Source organism: Symphalangus syndactylus, chromosome 8 (assembly GCF_028878055.3).
Source record: "Symphalangus syndactylus isolate Jambi chromosome 8, NHGRI_mSymSyn1-v2.1_pri, whole genome shotgun sequence".
Lineage (NCBI taxonomy): Eukaryota > Metazoa > Chordata > Mammalia > Primates > Hylobatidae > Symphalangus > Symphalangus syndactylus.
The window spans coordinates 133,158,896-133,179,986 of record NC_072430.2 but is presented as its reverse complement, the minus strand read 5'-3'; the positions used below and the strand labels follow the sequence as shown (position 1 = coordinate 133,179,986).

General features: G+C 35.5%; 1 long non-coding RNA gene across 12 annotated transcripts in view; it reads left to right on the top strand.

Moving 5' to 3' along the window:
* LOC129488535 (uncharacterized) overlaps positions 1-10,451 on the top strand; it is a 273,237-nt gene extending 262,786 nt beyond the window's left edge. For all 12 annotated transcript variants that reach the window (XR_010122307.1, XR_010122316.1, XR_010122315.1 and 9 more), the window contains 2 exons: positions 2,274-2,336; positions 10,345-10,451. This is a non-coding gene — a long non-coding RNA (uncharacterized lncRNA). The remainder of the gene's footprint in view (positions 1-2,273; positions 2,337-10,344) is intronic.
* The last annotated feature ends 10,640 nt before the right edge of the window (positions 10,452-21,091 follow it).

Genomic DNA, 21,091 nt, shown 5'->3' with positions numbered 1-21,091 from the left:
ATGTTTTTGAGGTTCATTCATGTTGTAGAATCTATCAGTACTTCATTTTTATTGCCAAATAATATTGCATTGTATATAGATAGCTCATATTTTCTTTATTCTTCAACTGGCAGACATTTGGGGATTTCCTTTCTTGACTACCATAAATAATGCTGCTATGAACATTCATACACAGGTTTTTGTGTGTGTGTTGGCCCATAGGGTTTTAGAAGTGTGTTGCCTAATTTACAAGCATCTGAGATTTTTTTTATTGTCTTTTGACTATTGATTTCTAGTTTAATTTCATTGTGATCAGAGATCAGATTATATAAAACTTAAATATTTAAAATGTATTAAGTCTTAGCTCATTTTTTTACTACTCTATGTGTGCCTGAAATTAATGTTTATTCTGTTATCTTTGAGAGTAGCGTTCTATAAGCATCAGTTAGTCCAAACTCGTTAATACAGATGTCCAAATCTTTTACATATGTATATATTTTTTGTCTACTTGTAGCAATTACTCAAACAGAATCAACTTTTTTCTTCAATTATTATTAGAGATGTATTTATATGCTTTTCTGTTTTCTCAATTTTTTGTTTTAATATTTTTAGGCTATGTCACTAAATGTATAAAAACTTTTATTATCATGTCTCCTTTATAGATTGACCTTTTTGACATTATAAAATTATCATTTTGAATAATAGTCTTTATCTTGAAGTCTACTTTATCTGATACTAACATAGTCACACTGGCTTTCTTGTTATTAGATTTCCCTTACGATTAGTTTTTGCATTTTTTTCATCTTTTTACTTTCAACATATCTCCCTCTAATTAAAGTGCATGTCTTGTAAACAGCCTTTTTTTATTATTATACTGTAAGTTCTAGGGTAAATGTGCACAATGTGCAGGTTTGTTACATATGTGTACATGTGCCATGTTGGTGTGCTGCACCCATTAACTCATCATTTAACATTAGGTATGTCTCCTAATGCTATCCCTCCCCCCTCCCCCCACCCCACAACAGGCCCTGGTATGTGATGTTCCCCTTCCTGCATCCATGTGTTCTCATTGTTCAATTCCCATCTACGACTGAGAACATGCAGTGTTTGGTTTTTTGTCCTTGCGATAGTTTGCTGAGAATGATGGTTTCCAGCTTCCTCCATGTCCCTACAAAGGACCTTTTTCTTTTAAATGCAACTTGACAATCTCTACCTTCTAACTGAAATGTTTATCCACGTGCACATATTAGTAATATATTGCTGCCTAACAAATTACCACAGACTAGTAGCTTAAGACAACACATATTTGTTATCTGTGTATGAGGAGTTTGTGCATGGCTTAGTCTGGCCTTCTGCTGAGGGCTTTACAAGGTTGCAGTCAAGGTGTCAGCAATGTTGTGTTCTCATCTGGAGGCCCAATTGGGAAAGAATCCACTTCTGAGCTTTCTCAAGGTGTTTGCAGAATTTGTTTACTTGTAGTTACAGGAATGAGGGTTGTGGCTTTTTACTGGTTGTTGATTGGAGGTTGCTCTAGCTCCTAGCGGTTTCTATCGGCTCCTTAACAAGTGAGCCTCCCAATATGGTCACTTAGTCTTCAAACCTAGCTAGGGAGAGAGAGTCTGTAGAGCAAGTGTGCTAACAATAACAAGGTGGGTTTTTGTGTAACATAACATAATGATGGGAGTGGAAACTCATCATCTTTGCATATTCATTAGAAGCAATTTATAGGTCTCCCACACTCAAGAAAGGGGTGGGAGGATCATACCAGGGCATGAACACCAGAAAGCAGGGAACATAGAGGTCATCAGAGAATCTACTATCACATTAATGTAGTTACTGTAGTGACTTGTTTACATCAACCACCTCACAAATCGTTTTCTCTTCCATATGTTCTTTCTTCTTTTCTTTCTCTGTTTCTATCTTTTTAGAATTTGTTGGAAACTTTTCATATTTCATTTTATTTTCTCTATTGCATTGTTAGCTCTATTTCCTTGAATCCTTTTTTCAGAGATTATTGATGCTAGATATTAAAATATGTATTCTCTGTGGCTAGCAGCAGGGCTCACCAATTCATGCCTGGACATAATATACGGCTTGGGCAGTCCAGCTAGCTCCTTTGGGTTGGAATCCATAACTTTTTGGTGTGTTTCAGTGGGAAGTATAAAGCAAGTATCTTGATTTCTAAACCCAGGAATTTTAGAATTGACCCCTATGATCAAAGAATTTTGGAGCTTTATAAGATCTTTGGCACTGGTGATCTCAAACCAATTATGATCTCCAAACTTCCTTCTCAGGTAACTGTTGGGAGCAATGACATCCCAGTTTGTCCCTGGAATGGCTGGAAAGGGTACGATCTTGTGAGTAGATCACTTTAAAAAATTGTATTATTTGCTTATTAGCCCTGTATCTCTTTAAATTTTGTTTGTTTACAATGATGTGCTTTATTGGCCACAAATTCTTAGTTTGATGTTTCCCGACAGTACCTTTAGTAGATTATTTTGCAATCTATCCATCAATATATGTTATAAGTATATATTATATATATTGAATCCTGAGTTCATCACAGTATACCTTGAATTGATAGTTTACCATTTTACAAATAATGTAAGAATTGCACAAAAACCATCCTCCATTTAACCCCTCTCACTCTTTCTGTGAAGATTGGCATATATTTTTCTTCTAGTTATATTATAAGCCATACAATATTTTCCTACTATATTTTCTCTTTCCTTCCTTCCTTCCTTCCTTCTTTCTCCTTCCTTCCTTCCTTCCTTCCTTTCTTTCCTTTCTTTTTCTTTCTTTTTTGAGATGAAGTTTACCTCTTGTTGCCCAGGCTGGAGTGCAGTGGCACAATCTTGGCTCACTACAACCTCTGCCTCCGGGATTCAAGCAATTCTCCTGCCTCAGCCTCACAAGTAGCTGGGAATACATGCATGCCCCACCACGCCCGGCTAATTTTTTGTATTTAATAGAGACAGGGTTTCACCATTTTGGTCAGGCTGGTCTTGAACTCCTGATCTCAGTTAATCCACCCACCTCGGCCTCCCAAAGTGCTGGCATTACAGGCGTGCTATATTTTCTTAAGAGAATCAATCATCTCTTAATGAAATTCTTAGAAAGCATTTTTACATGTATTTATTATTACTTTGGCTCTTCATTTCTTCTTTCAAAATTAGTCTTCTGGAATCATTTCTCTTCAGACCTAACTTCGTTTAGTATTTATTATAGTGCATATTTCATGATGATGAATTATTTCATCTTTTTATGAAATATATTTTTTCACTTTTAGTTTTAGAAGATAATTTCACTGGTTATAGAATTCTAGTTATACGCTTCCTTTTCAGCACTTTAAAAACTTCATGCTATTGTCTCCTAGGTTTTGTAATTTCTGATGATAAATATTCTTATTTTTGTTTCATTGAATGGAATTACCCTATTGTATCTGGCTAGTTTAAATATGTTGTCTTTATCTTTGGTTTTCAGCAGCTTGACTACAATGTAGTAAATTGTAGGGTTTTAAAATGTTTATTTGTTCTCCTGTCTCTGTGTCCTGATGTATTTTGTTAATTTTGTGAAATCTTCAGCTATTATTTCCTAAATATTGCTTCTGGACTATTCTTTTTTTCCTCTCATTTTGGAACTCCCATAGAGCAAATATTGAAACACTTGATATTGCTGAACAAACTTCAGACTGTTTCTGTTTTTCCCTTTTCTATTTTTTTCGCATTGTGTTTCATATTGGATAATTTGTGCTATGCTTTTGACTCTTTCCTCTGCTGATGCATTCTGTTTTTAAGCCCACAGGCTGAATTGTTGCTCTCTACTTTATGATTTTTAAAATTTCCATTTGGTTCATTTTTATGTTACTTCTCTCTGCTGAAAGTCCTCTGTTCACGCTTGTTATCTAACTTTTAGATGGGTTATTTTAAAGTTCTTTTCTGGTAATTTCAATAGCTGAGCCTTCTATACATCTCCCTATATGGGTGGTTTCTTTTTATGACTATAGGTTACATTTTCTTGCTTGTTCACCTGCCTGATAAACATTTTATTTTATGGCAGACATTACACATTTTAAAAACCAGTAGAGACAGAAATAAATACCTTTTTACCCCCATAGGCACCTGTATTGAGGAACTTTTCTTTTGAATCTTAGCTGGAATTGAGCTGGGCAGGAACTGGGACATAGCTTTAATATTTTCTCTTTTCCTCTGATTTGAGCTATCATGACTGTGAGGTCAGGATCCCTCCTCCCAAAGAGTTCTTCATCCCATGCTCCATGAAAATATAAGATGTCTTTCTGCTTTCTGGCCTCATCACTAGCAGCCACTTACTCTAGTTGGTAGAATTAACTTTGCTTATGGGATGTTTTCACCCACACAGTCCTTAAAAGTTTGACTATACATATACATATACATATACAATTTCTAGTCTTAGAAAAGTCTCTCTAACTATGGCAGCTGGTTTTATACCAATATTGGACCACTGCCCCATGGTACAAAAATTGCTATTGGTCTTTACTTACCTAGAATAAGCACCCATCTTCCTGGAATTTATATACTCATCTATCTTTATGCTTCCACTGATATCATATTGCTCAGTGATTGTGGTTTTAAGATAGTTTTAAATAACCAGTAGGCCATATTTCTTCTTTTTAAGATTATGTATATTAGTTTCATAGTCTACTTTTTTTGGGGGGTGGGCAGGAAAACTCTTGATTATCTTATCCATATTATATTAAGCATATAATAATATAAAATGGCATTCTAATAATATTGAGTTATTCTGTCCAGGAATATAGCATTCTGTATTTGAATATTTTTGATTTCCAGTGTAGAGAAACATCACGTGATATATATGGTTGTACTAGTACTTGATGAGAATTACTACAGCACAATTGTAAAGGATGCGGACTCTGGAATAAGACTTAAGGGATCAAATCCCACCTCTACTTCGTTGCCACTCAATTTTGGATCATAGTAAGTCCTTCCTTCACATCACTGATAGGTTCTTGGAAACTGCTACTTTAACCAAACAATGTACACCCCATCCTCAAGTAACATTGTTTCCTTTCATGTTTTTTGTTACGACATAGATGAGAAAAATCACTGGTTGCATTATACCTCATTTCACCTAAAGTTGCAGTTTCTGAGAGCCTATCAACGACATGAAGTGAGGTCTTACTATAGTTAACGAATTCTAAGTTTCCTCAAGTGTAAAATGTGCAGAATAATAGCACCCACTTCATACACAACCTGACGGTGAAGACTGAGTTCCTGCATCAACAGCACATATGACAGCACCAGGCACACAGCGAATGGTCTCGCGAACATTTGTTTTTATCATTATTACACTTTTTTCCAATGCATTATCATCAAGAAAATGAATCTTTTTTTAGGTAGCTTTTGAGGAAAAGAAATGAACCTTCACTTCTGAAGTCCTCAGCTAATGTCTGTTGGGTCTCATTGGCCCAAATTGAGTTATATATTTTTCCCTGAATGTGATACGTTGGTTATGGTCTGATCTTTCTCATACTTGTAGTGAATAGTGGAGTTAGCTTAACTACAAGTCTTAAGTTTCCTCTATTTGCCCCAGGAAAATTTTTATAATTGTGCTTGTATTTACATATTTACATCGTCTACCTAGAAGGTGCATGTGTTTTTATATTTTCTTACTAGATGTCCTTTTTTTTTTTTTTTTTTTGAAAGGGAGTCTTGCTCTGTTGCCCAGGCCGGAGTGCAGTAGTGCCATCTCGGCTCACTGCAAACTCCACCTTCTGGGCTCAAGAAATTCTCCTGCCTCAGCCTCCTGAATAGCTGGAATTAGAGAAGACTGCCACTGGGCCCGGCTAATTTCTGTATTTTTAGTAGAGATTAGTAGAGACGAGGTTTCACCATGTTGGCCAGGCTGGTCCCAAACTCCTGACCTCAGGTAATCCGTCAGGCTCAGCCTCCCAAAGTGCTAGGATTACAGGCATGACCCACCATACCTGGCTTTTATCTTTTTTTTTTTCTACAGCCATTGATATCATCTTATTTTCAGAATTGTATTCTGAAGATCTCATACATATAAAATGAGGAGGCCTTGTATTATGACATTCTGAATTGCTAAAATACTTAAAATATTAACAAACAATTAAGTTCCTATTGAGATAATACTATTATTGAATGAGTTATTTTCAGTGGCTATCTCATCCAGATTCTGACAATAATCTTGCTGCCTCATGCTTTCTCTCCATGGACTAAATCTGCTTCATAAAAATGCATGTTCCCTACATAAAAGAACTAGATAGGTTATGTTATCAAACACAATACTACCCATTATAGTTATTTATTTGAATCTCTATATAAAGTACTATAATAAATCTTTATAACAGTGCTTTTAAAAATATTTGATTTTTAATTAACAAGTAATAATTATATACAATGTTAGGTACGATACGCTTTACACTGTACAGTGATTGAATCAGGCCACCTCACATCATTTCTTTGTGTTGAGAACACTTAAAATTTACTTTTACCAATTTTGAAATATATATCTAATAAATAGTTTTTCTAATTTTATAAAAGGCACCACTCATCTGTCCTTTGTACATTGATGAATTATATGAAAAGCAAAGAAGCAAACTAAATATGATGAGACTGGCGATAAGAATGATGGAGTTTATATCTTTAGTTATTTTTCTTCATCAAGCTGGTATGGTATCAAAACTCATTTCACAGCAGAGGTCATAGAATAAAATTAGTTTATTGCACTGAATTCAAAGAAGCCAATTCCAACCAACATTTTAAGTTTATTATACATCCAAGTTAATGGTCACTTCATTTTCTTAAATGGTCATCTTGTTCTGTTTATCTTAGTCTTACTGATGTGAACTGATGTTTGCTGTAACATCTTGCTGACTATTCTTCCTTCTTTGAATCACTTTATTCTTCGATCCCAATACTCTTCCTTAGAACTTGGTATACTAGAATGTAAGAAAGAGCAAACTGTCTGAATGTAGTGAAAGGAGACAAGACTTGAGCTGCTTTTTGAAGCAATTCAGCTGTTGACTCAGCCTACAGTAAGAGGCAGAGTGTGAGAATATTGCCTAGAAAGTGACAATATAATTCACTTTTCTGAAGTATTGTAAATTGGAATTAACTCTCTCTGTGTGTGTGTGTGTGTGTGTGTGTGTGTGTGTGTGTGTGAAAATTACAGGTAGCTTCTAGATAAAAAAGCAAGAGGCTTCCAGAACACTGTCACTGAGAATTTGTCTTTTCTATAGTGTATGTTATAGTGAAAATGACTATAAAGTAGAAACTTTTAATAATAAAAAATAAACTTCATAGGCTGCAATTATAATTTAGAATGTCAATATGAAATACATTTTTATTAACTGCGACTTTTTATAACACAAGATATATTTCTGATGTGGCATTTAAGTAAGAAAAGCAAAACATTTTAGTGTCATTTTATCCCTCCAATGAAAGACACAAATTACACTCAAGAAGACATGGAATTTTTAAAAGTAGTTAAGTGGGTGTTTGTCTTCGTGAATTTCAAATACTAGTAAATAAAACTATGCCTCCATTCATATTATTGCATATCTTTCATGAAAGCAGCAGTTTAAAAATTTTTAGTTTTTTATTTGTAAATGTTTTTCAATCAAACATAAGAAATTAATTATCAATTTGTGTTTTTTTTTCTTCATTATTCTGGCTAAACATGCATCAATTTTATTGATGTTATCAAAGAACCAACTTAAAAAAATTGTCACTGATTTAATGTTTTTAGTTTCATTGATTTCTGTCCTAATTCTTACTATTTCTTTTCTTCAGCTTGCTTTAGGCTTATATTGCTCTTCATACTCTAGTTTTCTAAGGTGGGCACTAGACTATTGATTTTAGGTTTTTCTTCTTTTCTAGCATATGCATTCAATGCTGTAAATTTCTATGTAAGCACTGCTGCTCACAATGTTAAATTATACAGTTTGTAAGTATGGCATGTCTATTAGTTCTGATCCACAAATTAGAGTTTTCCAAAGCGAAGCATTCTCTCCTGTTGTGCAGTGTGTCTATTACCTGTTAAAATCCTTAGTCCCTACATTCATCACTTAGAATCGTAAAATCTTAGATATATAAAGATACAACCCTTCCTATAAACATATTCCAATGATTAAACTAATACCCAGAATAATAAAATTACTTGCAGAGAGTTATCCAGTGACTCCATCCCCTCTTACAGCGATTTCTATTGAGGACAATTGACCCATAATCATCCAGTAGATAGTGAGCTTCATTTAGAACCCGGTCTAGAGGTTGCCAACTTCACAGTACCCAGAAGCTGTATGGAGCTTAGTTACAATTTTAAAATGTATGGCGTTCAGGTAACTACAAAATGCCAGCCAAGCCAGTGATATAAGTGAGGATGGAGATAATGATACTGAATGAAAGAATGAATTTTCTAACTCATCATTCTGATGTCATTTCTTCATAGTGGAGCATAAAATAAATACAAATACGTTAAATTGTACAGTGGACTAATGGATGCAGTGAGTTTCTTTTCACCTTATTTGTCTCCTGGAGCTTACCTCCATACGTGTACTAATTAAATGTCCTAACTGAGAGCAGGGTTCTAAGATCTATCATAAAAGCATTGCCAAAAAGAAGACTAGGTGCTTGGGGCCCTGGAGACAGGCGAAAAGACAAGTCGAGGAAATTGGATGGCAGAAGGGAATACTGAATGCAAATTTCTTCTAACTGATTTTAAAATAAACTTCTATTAATTTTATCTACTATCTGTATAAAACTTGGTAAAGGATAGAATGATGAAACATTTTTATGAACCATGACATTTAAACACTTATTTATACAACTTTCCGAAGTAGTGTATTTTCATTTACAGATCAGTCCCACAATTTCACAAACAAATGTGTTATTCATTTGCTAACAACAGTAATTAAAGTATATCGTATCACACTGATCAAACTTGAAAGTGCCTTATCTAACAGGACATTTTATAAAATACCTTATCTCATTGCATTGGTGGAAAAATTCTTCAAGGGAGTATAAAATATACCTTTTTATCCTAATGCATTACACAATTTAATAAAAGGAAATAAAATATCTCCAATAGTTTAACTTTTTCACATAGGTATCTTTCAATTCTTGTGCAGAAGTTCAATCACTATCGTAGGGGAACACTATGTAGTGTTTATGTGGATTATTTCAGATACTTATGACTTTTAAGTGAAAAGAGAATCTCAAACTATAGAAAAGGTGGTTTTCAAAGCATAACAATGATGAGAATGGTAAGATCACTGATACTGTAAATGCAACCATAATTCTTTTTTTCACAGAACTATTTTCATAATAGTAGAATATCAAGTAATCTCTATTAGGATTCAAAAGGATTAGAGAAATAAATGGTCAAAAACAACAATATTTTAAAACATACTATAAATTATAGTCAGCAAAAATACAAAGTTAGTGTAAAATTAATGTAATGGAGACATAACCCTTTATGTTAAAAGTGAGCAATTGCTTCTAATTCTGTTTCCGCTTTCCATAAATAGTAACCTCCATCAACCCAACAGAAATACTACTTAACAAAGAGTTTAATTCCTTCTTTCCTTCTCTGTGTAGATTTGGGAAATCAGTCTTATTTTCCCAGACATCACCCCTCCCCTTATAAAATGATAACAATAGTAGTTTCTTTGTGAGGATTGTTAGAGACAGTGTCAATGCAGCACTTAGCATAAGACCTGGTACTTTGCAAGTGATAAAAAAATTGGTGGTCATCATAATTAATGCCATCATTTTTATACACATGTGGAGAAGAGACAAGACCAAGGGGGTCAAAAATAGACACAACTGGGTTCAAATTCTTCTGTGCCTCCTATTATTTTTGTGGTCTTGTAAAAATTAGTTAATTTCTCTCAGTCTACATTTTCTTTTTTTTTTTTTTTTTTGAGACGGAGTCTTGCTCTGTCACCCAGGCTGGAGTGCAGTGGCGCAATCTCGGCTCACTGCAGGCTCCACCCCCCAGGTTCACCCATTCTCCTGCCTCAGCCTCCCGAGTAGCTGGTACTACAGGCGCCCACCACCACGCCCACCTAATTTTTTGTATTTTCAGTAGAGACGGGGTTTCGCCGTTTTAGTCAGGATAGTCTCAATCTCCTGACCTCGTGATCCACCCACCTCCACCTCCCAAAGTGCTGGGATTACAGGCCTGAGCCACCACACCTGGCTACATTTTCTTATTAATAAATGATGGGCTCTTACAGTGCTGGGTGAGGGTTAAATGAGATTAAAAGTGCAGACCACCTAGTAACAATTAGGTTAATAGGAGAAACTAATACATGTTTTCTTTCTTCATTTTCCCCAGAACTACTTAACAATATACATACTGATCCGTTGTGGAATTATTAAGGAAAATACGTTGAAATAGGTGGCATTCTTGTCAAAGACATATATGGATGGCTAGATGGGTAGATAGGTAAGTAGATAGAAAGATTTCACTATTCGCACATAATTGCACCTTGCTTTTAGGACAAACTGCTACAGAAAAACATGTATTTATAAAAGTCCCAAAATGACAAAATCATCAAAGAAATATTTTGCAAAGAGAATAAAAACTATGAATATATCCCCATGAGATGTTCAACAGCTCCTACTACACATTTCAAAGTCAAAGATGGCATGTGGTTTCCTATCTAAAATTGACAGTCACCCTGTTTTCCTTCATTGACCTCTTTTTATAAGTTTAATACCTTTAAATAGATCACAAGCACTTATCCAGTTCACTCCATAGACAGACAGCAACAAGAGGAACATTATATTTAACCTTTGCTGCTCAGTAAACTTTGAAATTTTATTTTATCTTGAACATAGTATCTAATAAAGTGGATGGTGTTATTAATACCAACATTTCTTTTAACACTCATTACTCCCATTTTAAATACTTTCATGCCACATTTATATTTTATGTTTTAATCTGCTATGGAAAATGCCTTCACTGAGGTATTTTTGTATATTTACAACTTATGAGGTAGAATATGATTTTAAAAGACAACAAAATACAGTGTTGGGAATTGCAGAAAAATGGATATTTTTGGTTTTGTATTTTTGAAGTCTCAGTGCTCAATGCCAATAGCATCCTTTGACTCCAGATTTCTGGGCAAAAAAAAAATGCAATCAAGTTGTGCTTGGCAAAGCATTTTAAACCCATCTTCTACCTCTCTTGCCTAGCTAGAGGTCTCTCAAGAACCACTCTAATGGTTCTTTAGGGACATGGAGAAAATTGTGAGATGGCAAATGCAATATTATTGGAGCAAATAAATATCAAGGTTAGTGATCTGCACTAGTAATGATCTGGATTGCTAGAGAACTCCATTGCAGCCTAAGAGGCAAGCCAATTAAAAAGAATAATTGGCTTCCCATCTCACTACCAGTTAGGGAGGCTCCACACTCTGCGAAGACAATGGGGAGGCAATGGGTTGTCACAGAGCTAACTACCCACACCCACTTACAAAGTCACCAGAAAGAGCTTCAGCATCACTATCACATATGTTGACAGCCATGAACAAGAAATAGATTATTTAAATAAATGTTATCATCTACCCAGGAGTTAACCCAGATTGCACTATAAATTCATCTCACAAATAAGCTTGCTTACATGCATGCATGCAAATTTTAAGTGTAAAATTCATTGAAACTTTATTGATAATAGTGACTTAGTCAAACACTTTTAATAAGCTATATAATCCACCAATAGTTGACTAGTAAAATTAGAATACACCATAAATAGAACGTCATGTAACTATTAAAAAGAGCTTCATATATATACATATATAAAAAATTGTATACACACACACACCAAGATAAAATTAAAGATTTTTTAAGGAGAAAAAAAAAAGTGTAGAACTTTGCAGAGAAAATGAAGATTAGCAAATACAGGCATTTAAAAAGACAGCTCTAAAAATTAGTAACAATGGTCACTTCTCAGGAGGAGTTAAGGTCAGAGTACATGGTGTTTGACTGTTTTTGTTAATTTTCAATTTTTACTCATACAAAAGGCCCATTTCCTGATGGGATTCATATTCATGAATGAATCCAACATTCATGTCAAAAGATGTTACCAAAATTGCAGTACCATTTATCTATAAAGTTATTTTGAGCACTGAATATTTACTATATTTTCTTAGAAATATATCAAAATAAATATTCACCAAAAGAAATATTAACAAAGACTATGTGAAAAGACCAAACCTATGTCTGATTGGTGTACCTGAAAATGATGGGGAGAATGGAACCAAGTTGGAAAACACTCTGCAAGATATTATCCAGGAGAACTTCCCCAATCTAGCAAGGCAGGCCAACATTCAGATTCAGGAAATACAGAGAACACCACAAAGATACTCCTCGAGAAGAGCAACTCCAAGACACATAATTGTCAGATTCACCAAAGTTGAAATGAAGGAAAAAATGTTAAGGGCAGCCAGAGAGAAAGGTCAGGTTACCCACAAAGGGAAGCCCATCAGACTAACAGCTGATCTCTCTGCAGAAACTCTACAAGCCAGAAGAGAGTGGGGGCTGATATTCAACATTCTTAAAGAAAATAATTTTCAACCCAGAATTTCATATACAGCCAAACTAAGCTTCATAAGTGAAGGAGAAATAAAATACTTTACAGACAAGCAAATGCTGAGTGATTTTGTCACCACCAGGCCTGCCCTAAAAGAGCTCCTGAAGGAAGCACTAAACATGGAAAGGAACAACCGGTACCAGCCACTGCAAAAACATGCCAAATCGTAAAGACCATCGAGGCTAGGAAGAAACTGCATCAACTAATGAGCAAAATAACCAGCTAACATCATAATGACAGGTTGAGATTAACACATAACAATATTAACGTTAAATGTCAATGGGCTAAATGCTCCAATTAAAAGACACAGACTGGCAAACTGGATAAGGAGTCAGGACCCATCAGTGTGCTGTATTCAGGAAACCCATCTCACGTGCAGAGACACACATAGACTCAAAATAAAGGGATGGAGGAAGATCTATCAAGCAAATGGAAAACAAAAAAAGGCAGGGGTTGCAACCCTAGTCTCTGATAAAATAGACTTTAAACCAACAAAGATCAAAAGAGACAAAGAAGGCCATTACATAATGGTAAAGGGATCAATTCAACAAGAAGAGCTAACTATCCTAAATATATATGCACCCAACACAGGAGCTCCCAGATTCATAAAGCAAGTCCTGAGTGACCTACAAAGGGAATTAAACTCCCACACAATAATAGTGGGAGATTTTAACACCCCACTGTCAACATTAGACAGATCAACGAGACAGAAAGTTAACAAGGATATCCAGGAATTGAACTCAGCTCTACACAAAGTGGACCTAATAGACATCTACAGAACTCTCCACCCCAAATCAACAGAATATACATTTTTTTCAGCACCACAACACACCTATTCCAAAATTGACCACATAGTTGGAAGTAAAGCTCTCCTCAGCAAATGTAAAAGAACAGAAATTATAACAAACTGTCTCTCAGACCACAGTGCAATCAAACTAGAACTCAGGATTAAGAAACTCACTCAAAACCGCTCAACTACATGGAAACTGAACAACCTGCTCCTGAATGACTATTGGATGCATAATCAAATGAAGGCAGAAATAAAGATGTTCTTTGAAACTAACGAGAACAAAGACACAACATACCAGAATCTCTGGGACACGTTCAAAGCAGTGTGTAGAGGGAAGTTTATTGCACTAAATGCCCACAAGAGAAAGCAGGAAAGATCCAAAATTGACACCCTAACAAACATCACAATTAAAAGAACTAGAAAAGCAAGAGCAAACACATTCAAAAGCTAGCAGAAGGCTAGAAATAACTAAAATCACAGCAGAAATGAAGGAAATAGAGACACAAAAAACCCTTCAAAAAATTAATGAATCCAGGAGCTGGTTTTTTGAAAAGATCAACAAAATTGATAGACTGCTAGCAAGACTAATAAAGAAGAAAAGAGAGAAGAATCAAATAGATGCAATAAAAAATGAAAAAGGGGATATCACCACTGATCCCACAGAAATGCAATCTACCATCAGAGAATACTACAAACAACTCTATGCAAATAAACTAGAAAATCTAGAAGAAATGGATAAATTCCTCAACAAATACACCCTCCCAAGACTAAATCAGGAAGAAGTTGAATCTCTGAATACACCAATAACAAGTTCTGAAATTGTGGCAATAATCAATAGCTTACCAACCAAAAAGAGTCCAGGACCTGATGGATTCACAGCCAAATTCTACCAGAGGTACAAGGAGGAACTGGTACCATTCCTTCTGAAACTATTCCAATCCATAGAAAAAGAGGGAATCCTCCCTAACACATTTTATGAGGCCAGCATTGTCCTGATACCAAAGCCTGGCAGAGACATAACCAAAAAAGAGAATTTCAGACTGATATCCTTGATGAACATTGATGCAAAAATCCTCAATAAAATACTGGCAAACCAAATCCAGCAGCACATCAAAAAGCTTATCCACCATAATCAAGTGGGCTTCATCCCTGGGATGCCAGGCTGGTTCAACATATGCAAATCAATAAATGTAATCCAGCATATAAACAGAACCAAAGACAAAAACCACATGATTATCTCAATAGGTGCAGAAAAGGCCTTTGACAAAATTGAACAACACTTCCTGCTAAAAGCTCTCAATAAATTAGGTATTGATGGGACGTATCTCAAAATAATAAGAGCTATCTATGACAAACCCACAGCCAAAATCATACTGAATGGGCAAAAACTGGAAGCATTCCCTCTGAAAACTGGCACAAGACAGGGATGCCCTCTCTCACCACTCCTATTCAACATAGTGCTGGAAGTTCTGGCCAGAGCAATCAAGCAGGAGAAGGAAATAAAGGGTATTCAATTAGGAAAAGAGGAAGTCAAATTGTCCCTGTTTGCAGATGACATGATTCTATATCTAGAAAACCCCATTGTCTCAGCCCAAAATCTCCTTAAGCTGATTAGCAACTTCAGCAAAGTCTCAGGATACAAAATCAATGTACAAAAATCACGAGCATTCTTGTACACCAATCACAGACAAACAGAGAGCCAAATCGTGAGTGAACTCCCATTCACAATTGCTTCAAAGAGAATAAAATACCTAGGAATCCAACTTACAAGGGATGTGAAGGACCTCTTCAAGGAGAACTACAAACCACTGCTCAATGAAATAAAAGAGGATACAAACAAATGGAAGAACATTCCATGCTCATGGGTTGGAAGAATCAATATCATGAAAATGGCCATACTGCCCAAGGTAATTTGTAGATTCAATGCCATCCCCATCAAGCTACCAATGACTTTCTTCACAGAATTGGAAAAAACTACTTTAAAGTTCATAGGGAACCAAAAAAGAGCCCACATCGCCAAGTCAATCCTAAGCCAAAAGAACAAAGCTGGAGGCATCACGCTACCTGACTTCAAACAATACTAAAAGGCTACAGTAACCAAAACAGCATGGTACTGGTACCACAACAGAGACATAGATCAATGGAACAGAACAGAGCCCTCAGAAATGATGCCGCATATCTACAACTATCTGATCTTTGACAAACCTGACAAAAACAAGAAATGGGGAAAGGATTCCCTATTTAATAAATGGTGCTGGGAAAACTGGCTAGCCATATGTAGAAAGCTGCAACTGGATCCCTTCCTTACACGTTATACAAAAATTAATTCAAGATGGATTAAAGACTTAAACGTTAGACCTAAAACCATTAAAATCCTACAAGAAAACCTAGGCAATACCATTCAGGACATAGGCGTGGCCAAGGACTTCATGTCTAAAACAACAAAAGCAATGGCAACAAAAGCCAAAATTGACAAATGGGATCTCATTAAACTAAAGAGCTTCTGCACAGCAAAAGAAACTACCATCAGAGTGAACAGGCAACCTACAGAATGGGAGAAAATTTTTGCAACCTACTCATCTGACAAAGGGCTAATATCCAGAATCTACAATGAACTCAAACAAATTTACAAGAAAAAAACAAACAACCCCATCAAAAAGTGGGCAGAGGACATGAACAGACACTTCTCAAAAGAAGACATTTATGCAGCCAAAAAACACATGAGGAAATGCTCATCATCACTGGCCATCAGAGAAATGCAAATCAAAACCACAGTGAGATACCATCTCACACCAGTTAGAATGGCCATCATTAAAAAATCAGGAAACAACAGGTGCTGGAGAGGATGTGGAGAAATAGGAACACTTTTACACTGTTGGTGGGACTGTAAACTAATTCAACCATTGTGGAAGTCAGTGTGGCGATTCCTCAGGGATCTAGAACTAGAAATACCATTTGACCCAGCCATCCCATTACTGGGTATATACCCAAAGGACTATAAATCATGCTGCTATAAAGACACATGCACACGTATGTTTATTGCGGCACTATTCACAATAGCAAAGAGTTGGAACCAACCCAAATGTCCAACAACGATAGACTGGATTAAGAAAATGTGGCACATATACACCATGGAATACTATGCAGCCATAAAAAATGATGAGTTCATGTCCTTTGTAGGGATATGGATGAAACTGGAAAACATCATTCTCAGTAAACTATCACAAGGACAAAAAACCAAACACCGCATGTTGTCACTCATAGGTGGGAATTGAACAATGAGAACTCATGGACACAGGAAGTGGAACATCACACTCCGGGGACTGTTGTGGGGTTGGGGGAGTGGGGAGGGACAGCATTAGGAGATATACCTAATGCTAAATGACGAGTTAATGGGTACAGGAAATCAACATGGCACATGGATACATATGTAACAAACCTGCACATTGTGCACATGTACTCTAAAACCTAAAGTATAATAATAAAAAAAAACTATGAAAAAAAAGAAATATTAACAAATAGGCTCTCTGTGCTTGTATAATCTTCTTTCTCTTTTCCTTCTTCTTCTTCTTCTTCTTGTCCTTCCCCTGTTTAAACCTCCTTTAAAATTAGGAACTTAATTGTGGTGTCTGGAATAGTTACACTATCTTCTTTAGGAAAAAAGAAAAGTAAAACAGCAAGAAAATGCCCATCGAGGATAGAAACAAAATTTGAAAGAAAGTTTTCAAATAATTTTTAAGATGGCTAAATTTGAGGGCATTTGCTTGTACTGCCAGAAGAATTCTTTAGTTTGCTGACGAACTCTGCAAAATTGAACGAAATTAGCAATGTTAAGAAGCCCTCACAGAATGCCTTTCGTTAAAATTGCATCAGAGTGTAAAAGCATGTTCAGTGAATTCTGCACTTTATCAGTTCTTCTGGGAGGATTTGAAACAAAAAAGCTGTTTTCTGAGGCAGGATGATGTATTATAGTAGCTAGGAATGTGGCCTCTACAGTCATACTCCCTGGGTTCAAATTCCAGCACAGCCACTTCTCTCTACAGAGCTTTGGACAATTTCTCAAATGTTCTGCACCTGTTTCCTCATCTGTCATAGTCAGATAACAACAGTAGATTCCCTACAAAGTTGTGAGGATCAAGAGAGTAATATAATGCCCCTAAGTCATGCCTAGAAGATAGTGTTTTGTAAGCATTGATTATTCATATCTTGGTATTATTATTTTTATCTGCCAATAAAAATACTTACCAAATTATCATGTGTATGTCATTCTAACACGCAGACATAGCAAGTAAAAAACCATCAGTTTATCATCATTAAACCTGTGTTTTATTCTGACTCTATCACCTATTGGGTATGTGACCTTGGGAATGTCACTTCATGTCTCCTGGGGCGATTAAGACACTAAGTCTGACTTCTCCACTGAAAAATGGGGTTCACGCATCTGACTGTCTTGAAAATCAAATGAAATTTTCTTAGAAATTAAACACCAATGCTGAAATGTTATATACACGTGAAATTAGTAATGACAGGAGAAAGTATAACAGTAGAAATAAAAATAAGAGTAAGAAGAGTAATTTATGTTAATCATAGAAAAAAGAAATAACAGAAAAAATAAAAGAAAAATACTATTTTATAACTCTTAATGTTCACACTGAGTCCTATTTTTGCAAGTATTTTAAAACTTTGCATATGCTTTATATCATATATTTTGAACAACTGCATAAATGGTATCTATCTTGCTATATATAACCTTTTGCAAACTTCTTTTATTATTATCATAACAATTCTTCAGGCTTATTAATTTAATACACATAGGACTGGTTCATTTATTTTAAATTGCAAATAAAATTCCATTATATTAACAAACTCTATTCCTGACCTTACTTAGGGACAGAATTTATTTTGCTGTTACAAATTGCACTTCAATGAATATGTTCATACAAATATCTTTCGCACATGTGTATAAATTTTATCATGAATACATTCAGAGAAATAGAATTGCTGGATTTCATGGCATATGTATCTATACTTTTGTTAAATTTTGTCAAATTTCTCTCTGAAGTGGTCATCTGTCTTACTGAGTATAGCAAGCAGAAATATTTGAAAACTCTATATTTTCCCCTGTATATTTATCCTTAAATGGAAGGTCACTATCAAGGGCACAGAGTAGAATATTGTAACTACCACCCTTCACTGTTCATTTGAATTTTGGCAAATTTCTCTTTTAGACTTACATTCTGAGTGCACGTTGACTGTCATAGCCTCAAGCCCAATTTCCAGCTTCCACATCTCTCAAAAACTCTTACTGAACTGACATTTTATTAAAGATGAATTAACAATACTGATTATAAATTTCCTGAATTTATACCTTAGTAGTCTAAGCCAGCATTTCTCAAATCTGTTGGCCTCAAGACGTGTTTACACTCTAAAATTTACTGAAGACCCCAAATAGTTTTTATTTATGTAGTTTATTTCTTTTGATATCTGTATTGTATTATGATATTGGAAATTAAAGCAGAAATTTTTAAAAATATGTACGTATCAATTCATTCTTAAATAGGAAAGATAAATCAATTATATGCTAACATGAGTAATATACTTTTATAGATAAAATAATTATGTTTTCCAAAACAAGATTTAATGGGAAGCCTGGTTTTCTCTTTTGCAAATGTCTTTAATGTCTGTCTTAATGGAAGAGAGTTACATTCTCATATCTGCTTCTGAATTCAATTCGCTATGCTATGTTGTTTTCATTGAAGTGTATGAAGGAAATCTGGCCTCACAAAGATGTCTAACTGGAAAAAGATGAAGTATTTTAATAGTTTTTGCAAATAATTGTAGATATTCTTCTTTGAAACTACATCAAAACTCAACAAGCATGGTTTCTTAAAGGTTAACTTCAAAATGGAGTCTGAAACCCTATCATAAATTGCACATTGTGTGTTACATTAAAATCTATTCTATATCTTGTGCTCAGAATGTGTTTTTCACCTATTTATTATTGTATAGCCCTTTCTTTTTTTTTTTTTTGAGAGGGAGTCTTGCCTTGTTGCCCAGGCTGGAGTGTAATGCGCAATCTTGGCTCACTGCAAGCTCTGCCTCCGGAGTTAACACCATTCTCCTGCCTCAGCCTCCCAAGTAGCTGGGACTACAGGCACCCTCCACCACACCTGGCTAATTTTTTTTGTAGTTTTAGTAGAGATGGTGCATGTTGGCCAGGATGATCTCGATCTCCTGACCTCTTGATCCACCCGCCTCGGCCTCCCAAAGTGCTGGGATTACAGGTGTGAGCCACTGCGCCCTGCCTGTGTAGCACTATTATGCAGTAAGGAGTTAATAAATACAGCAGACCTGATTTGCTCCTATTAAAAGGCTTACTTTCAGGGTTGGGCCTTGGTTGGCATCTGGGAACTTGGCTTTTGGAATGTTCCCTACATTAATAAAACTGTTTTTCCCACCTGGGGCACTGAACAACTGCTTTTCTTTAGGGAGCCTGGAATTTTAGTAGCAGTAGCTGGTCATTGTGCCTACATGTCCAGCTTCCAGTGAAAACTCTGAACTCTGAGTCTCAACTAGGCTTCCCTGGGCAGAAACACTGCACATATTTTGCTGCATTTCAGTGCTAGAGAAAGAAGTGATTTCTCTGTGAGCTCTCCTAGAAGAATGAGAACTTCTGAAGCCTGTCTTTGGATTACTCCAAACTCCACCCGATGTGTTTTTTTGTTGTTGTTGCCGATTGCTATTGTAAACTACAGTCTGCCTTTGAGATCTGTGAGTCCCTAAAATAATGATGCATCAGTCATTTGGAAATATTCAGTGAGACACTCAGATCTTCTAAAAGGTGGCATATTTCATCATAGAACATCAAGAAAAAATCACTATTGTTAACATCTACATCAGTCTCTTCAGAAAACTGTTCATGTATGAGAAGCCATCGGTTTCATAGTTGCCAATAAACATTTTACAAGGTTCTAAGTTTTACTGGAAAGTTCAAATTTTCCATTGGCAATAAATACTATAATTTTTACCCTTAACAGTTATCTTTGGTTTGTTTTCTAGAAAATTTCTGCTGGATATCCAAGCCTGAATAAACCTAGTTTGTCTCTGTGTTATTTTCTTCAGGTGAAAATCATGTTCCATGAAAGAAGGGTTAGTTCAGCCTGCAACTCAAACAAGTACAGATATTCTTCCATGAAATGACCATCATACTTGGATTGTAATAAAAATGCTTTAGACAAACTTCTCATTTCATCCTTGGAGTATTAAAAATGTGTATGTTTAAGGCTTGAAATTTAACACTGTTTTAATGTTTCAGTAAGGTAATTCTTAAATAAAACTGGCGTTTTTAAAACAGTGCCTGAAGTTTCGTGTTGAAGAAACTAATCGCAACTAGTACAGTTGCCACTAAACACGGCCTCGACTAAGATTTAAATTTCAACAAAGTGATATTATTATTAAAATGGTTTTGACTTCATAGATCCTAGAAGCGTTTCAGGGAGCCCCAGTGGTGGACCACACTTTGGGAACCACTGTTCTAAGCTCTCTTCCATTTTGCACTATTTACTCATTGAAATGTACTGATGGGGGTGGAGTGGTGATTAGGGTTACAGTGTTAATGCTACACACCTCAAAAAGCAACTTTTATACAACAAAAAATAAATCCTCAATTTGCTTGGTGTTTCAGATCTTCTAACTCTA